We start from the raw sequence: 6,138 nt of genomic DNA on the forward strand, positions 1-6,138 counted from the left end.
TCTCTGTGCTACCATGTAATAGCACTAATGATTGAATAAGCCTCAGTTTCTTCAAATGTAACAAAACAAAATTAGGATAGAATCTTTCTTTCCTCTCTTTCAGTGTTGAAATATTATGGGTCAAATATGCTTTGTAGACAAGACCTCAAAATCTGTAACATTATTTGAGGCACGTTTAGAGTACCTGCTAGTCTCACAGTTGCCCTAAGGCTCTGTTTATGCAGGCAAATTGAAGAGGAGACATGAGGCTATTATAGAGTAGAATCTGGGAAAAGGGGACTCATTTGACCTAAACTGTCTCCGTTGATACCTTTCCCAGGAGTGATTGCTCAACTCTGGATTTGACAGTGTAGACAGAGCCTGAGGAAGGTTTGAGGGCAAATACAGATTGAGATGGTGAAACTTGCAAAATACATGCTCACTGCAAACTGTTTGATGATAAGGGATTGTATGCTGGCTGAGAGCATCATGTTTTGATGTAATGTAGTGTAATTTCCTTGACTCTACTTAGCTGGCCATATCTGCCAATAGTTTTGATTACACAATCAAAATGAAAGTTTGCAAGAAAAGCACCAGATTGATATGTGGAATACATGAAAATGTAAAGTACCTTTGAGTTCCAAATTTTTTCTATGTCATGTTGCATAAAAAAGAAAAACAGTTTTACGAATTAACAAACCATAGCTATGGATATGGGACTGAAAGGACCTAGTTTTGAAATAAGGTCTTACACAGACTGGCCTTTGCACTCATTACCAATATATTCTGATAGTATCCACCTATCTCAAAATTCTCAAGCTTTCTTTGTCTTCTTACACTTCTTCAATTATGTTGTCTTCCTTACAATTTGCAGGTTTGACATTGCTTTCTCTCTCTGCTTAGACTACGTTCCTATCATTCACTCAAGTTTTTGTTTTTCTTTTGTTTTGACCTACCCAATTTCTATTTAAAGTTTAGGTTTTTAGGTCTATTTAAATTTTAGTTCAACTGTAGTTGTTCAAAATTAGCTTTTCATAATCTTTAGGCCTCCTCTGGCAACCCCCTTCATATCTCATTTCAACTTGTAATTCTTTTTTTAAAACCTACCATAGCTATAATTCATAAGTAGATATTTACTCATAAATGTATCTTTACTCTTTCTCTCCTTCAATTAGACAAAAGATACTGTGAGCACAAGAATTATTTCTACTTTGTTTAGAGCTATGTTCCCAGCAAAACACAGATGAGGCATTGATATCTCTGGTTCCTAATGTACTGGGGGATATGTTATGTGCAAGGCCCAGAGTGGGTAATCAATAAAACAACATTTTTTGAAAGCATGACGTGGGGAAGTCATTCTCCTGAATCTAAATTTTTGTTTCCTGGTATCTGAAAAGGAAGTTGAATGGAAAGATTCCTCACATTCTGTTATTATAGAGGCTGAAGGGGTATTGTCTTCTGATTTGTGAAGAACTATTTTGGGTCTTTCATGGATTGCATTCTATTCTTATTGTCTATTTACATCCTGCTCAGGTCTCTAATCCACTCACAATAAAATCATTTAATCTAATCATTTTTCTAAATTTCAAAAACACGGAACAATATATTAGAAGATGTTCTATTCTGAAAATTAGGAAATATGTTTTCTAAACTCAGTTCTGCCCCAAATGACTATTCAATTCAGATAAATTACTCGGCATTTTTGGTGCTTAGATGAAATGCATTCCATCACATGTAAAACAGAGTTGATAACAAAGGCACTGTTTCTTTCTCTAAAGTTCCCAATTAAGTTTTATTAAGAACTTAATAAAATAAGTTCTCACATTATTTTGTAACTGGAGCAATCAAGCAAGAGAGAAAACACGAGCTTGCTTATGGTGACCGGGCCTTTGGAAGTGTCAGAGGTAAAAGGACCTATTGCTAGTTAGAGGTTGCTCCTGGCAGTGCCATGCCTCCGGGGAACAGGGTGGAGGTTGAATATTATAATGGACAATACTTGAATTTGGTATATTGCAGGGTTAGTGGGAGCGGGGTGCTCTCTAACATTTGTGCACCTGTTTTCTTCTTGAGATTAAAATGTTCCACTGGTCTATCACCTTCATGTTTATTTAATCATGGTATAACTTAAACATCTTAGAAAAGGCAGATAAATCACACCCTAAACTAATGTGACAGCAAAGACAAATTACACATATCTGAATATTAAAGCTTTTTCTGATGAGGCAAGTTGTATGCAAAAATGTAAATTTGTTTATTCTTTAAAGACATAAATGTGGCAGCTTAATGCAAATTAAGTGAAAGAAAGTCCCATATGTAAAACCACAAGATTTTATAATTCTACCTACATTTTCCTCAAGAGAAGGGATGTTTTAAACAAAAACCCTTTAGTTACTTTAAGTGTAATGAGAAATGCAGAAAGATACCAATGTTCACTGCAAATTCCATTGTAATATTTACGTTGTAGAATAATTTGCTGTTGTAACAAATTTAAAAAAAAATCAGAGTGAGTTGGCGGTCTTACTATTTTTTACACTGTTGATTTTCCTGAAATTCAAGAATCAAACATTGGAGAAAGAGATTGCCCTGGAAGGCACCCAGAATTTAAATTTACTTATAGAAGCATTGTTTCATTAAAAAAAAAAAAAAAGTTATCTTACCTCACAGAGTTGTCTTGAAACTCTCCCGATGGAAGCAAAGAAAAAAAATGAATTGAGGCTTACTTATAAAGATAGGAAATACTTACAGGTTTGAAAATGGCTTGTGATTCTTACTCCATTTCAGTGTCCAACAACCTCAGTTAGGATGTAAATGCAAGTCCTGGTGAGTAAATTAGAACAACAGTACACCAGTGAGAAATGAGAGAGATGGTCATTGCACACAGACCTGAGAGTTGCAAAAAAGATGGCAATTGTTGTGCTAATGTTTGCTGGAGGTGTCCCACAAGCCTGAGTAAAGTGAATTTTACCCCTTGAAGTCTATTCTTTAATTGACACAAAATGCAAGTCCCTGGAATGAGATTTGGCTGCTACCTTAAGAGTCGTGGGTCCTTTATCTTAATGTTTTATTGATGGAATTCTGCCATGCCCATCACTGGGACAGGATCAGGAGACTCATTAGTGCAAACAGCTCTCACTTCCAAAGTTCCTTTACCAATCTTTTTTGCTGGTTTAAAAAACACTAAAGAGAAAGGGAACAATTTGAGCATGGCTAAAGGGCTGTTTACTACAGTGAGTCATAAACTGCTTTTGGCATTCCCCTTTTGTAATTCGTATTTTATTTCATTTTCTACTTTTAACTGTGGTTCCCCAAGAACGAATTCTTGTACAAATTGAATCTCTTAGACTTAACAGGCTTCTTTCTATTTTTTTTTTTTTTCTTTTTGGCTGCTTAAGCTGTGGCTACTGTACACTGTGACTCAAATATTCCAGAGACTTATAACATTCTGAATAATCTACTTTGTCATGTAGGAGTAGTATTCAAAAATGTAGACCAGGAGGGTTTTACTAATGATGTAAGTTTTATATCCCACATATTCTGTAGGAATGTGTCCCTAATTTTTTTTGGGGGGGCGCAGTCTTCACCCAATAAACATAGATAATTATTGAGGATACTTTATTCAAGTGTCCTTCGACCAATATAATTTTGTAGGATTCCATCAAGACAGTTCAAAATTGAAAAATAAAATCCTCTTATAAGCCATTTCCAGAATTTTACTTCTAAGAAAGTTTTCATACCACAACATTGTACATAAATACCAACATATTTTAAAAAGGACCAGCCGCGGTGACTCATGCCTATAATCCCAGCACTTTGGGAGGCCAAGGCAGGTGGATCAGAAGGTCAGGAATTCGAGACCAGTCTGGCCAACATGGTGAAACCCCCGTCTCTACTAAAAATACAAAAATTAGCCAGGCAGGTGGTGGGAATCTGTAACCCCAGCTACTTGGGAGGCTGAGGTGAGAGAATCACTTGAACCCTGGAGGCAGAGGTTGCAGTGAGCTGAGATCGCGCCACTGCACTCCGACCTGGCGACAGAGCAAGGCTCCATCTCAAAAAAAAAAAAAGACAACACACACAATATACAAAAACATTAAGAACCATAAAATTATACATATATACACACACAATATATATATATATATATAATACACATATATACATATCTATATGTGTGTGTATGTATGTTTAGATTAGTGTTCAAGAAATGTTTATCGCTGGGTGCGGTGGCTCATGCCTGTAATCCCAGCACTTTGGGAGGCTGAGGTGGGTGGATCACAAGGTCAAGAGATCAAGACCATCCTGGCTAACGTGGTGAAACCCCGCCTCTACTAAAAAATACAAAACATTAGCCGGGTGTGGTGGCGGGCGCCTGTAGTCCCAGCTTCTTGGGAGGCTGAGGCAGGAGAATGGTGTGAACCTGGGAACCAGAGCTTGCAGTGAGCCAAGATTGTGCCACGGCACTCCAGCCTGGGTGACAGAGTGAGACTCCATCTCAAAAAAAAAAAAAAACAAGAAATGTTCATCGATATATTGCCTCTATGCTGGCTAGGTAGCCATTGACAGCCAGGGTAGTATTTTCTCAATTAAATATGAACTGTTACCTACTCACTATTTTTTCAGTGTTCAGGCATTTATGAGCAAAAGGAAATGGAAAATGTAAACAGAAAATTCGTTCAAAGTATTTAGGGCCTATTGGACTACTCTGTATGTAACTCTGCTGAGGGTGTTTGTGTTTCCAAGATTCATTTTCTCTCCATACTGAACACTGCACATGCTTGCTATAGGGCTTTATTCTTTTAATATTGCATAGAACATACTGATTAAGGGTAATAATTCTCATGATGATTTCGTTTATTTAAAAGTAGTCAAAACTTTGGCGGATGTACGTACTCTCTATGTCTTTCACTGTCTTGGTCTATGTTTATAAAATGAAAATAATAATATTGTCTATTTCATAGTGTAGTGGTAAGAGCGGATAGAAATAGCCATATTTTTATATCAGTGATTGACACATAGTAAGCATTACATATAGTATTGGTGGTTACCATGATTATTGTTACTGTCAATATTATTCATTATCATTGCTTATACATCCTTTCTTCAGACATTGTTTAGGCTTAATCTTTATTTCATGATCTGTCAAAACTTGTTAGTTTTTATTTTGTCTTCATTAATCTCTTTTAATCTAGAATATATTATTTCAATTATGGCACATAACTCAAATGTTTACTAAGCTCCATTTCCTATGTGCCCTGGTTTTAGGTAAAATCATTCTAATAGTTTGTCCCAGGACTGCTGGAATGATAATAATGTCTTTGTGCTAGTGATGGATAAAAACTCAGGGAACAAATGTTGCGTTCTGATTAAAAATTTTTTTAAAACAAATTATCTACTATAGTATGTCCTATTCATATGAGCCTCATTATTCTATTGTGGGTTTTGCATCTTCAAAATTGCTTGACAAATAAAAAAATAACCATATGTGATTACTAATAAATTTATTTTATTTTATTTATTTACTTTTTTGAGATGGAGTTTCGCTCTTGTTGCCCAGGCTGGAGTTCAATGGTGCGATCTCGGCTCACTGCAACTCCTGCCTCCCAGGTTCAAGTGATTCTCCTGCCTCAGCCTCCTGAGTAGCTGGGACTACAGGCATGCACCACTATGCCCAGCTAATTTTGGATTTTTAGTAGAGATGAGGTTTATCCATGTTAGTCAGGCAGGTCTCGAACTCCCAACCTCCGTTGATTTGCCTGCCTTGGTCTCCCAAAGTGCTGGGATTACAGGCGTGAGCCACTGGGACTAGCCAAATTTATTATTTTTAAAATGTACCATTTTGCCTTTTGAAGTTCTATTATATGCCATAAGATTGACTCCAAGTTTACTGTCTCTATGTAAATTCTCTCTATACACAAATACAAATATATGTGTACTATAAATACAAATATATACACTACAAATACAAATATATGTTTATGTATACTATAAACATGAATATATATTTATATATACTATAAATATAAATATATATTTATGTATACTATAAATACATGGTACCCATATTATATCATACATATACATTATCAAATATAAAGCATTTTGCTATATTAATTTTTAAGTAAACCTCTTTTTGAATTTTTTTTTTTTTTGAGACAGAGT

This window comes from Trachypithecus francoisi, unplaced genomic scaffold (assembly GCF_009764315.1).
Source record: "Trachypithecus francoisi isolate TF-2019V2 unplaced genomic scaffold, Tfra_2.0 Lachesis_group10, whole genome shotgun sequence".
In the NCBI taxonomy this organism is placed as follows: Eukaryota; Metazoa; Chordata; class Mammalia; order Primates; family Cercopithecidae; genus Trachypithecus; species Trachypithecus francoisi.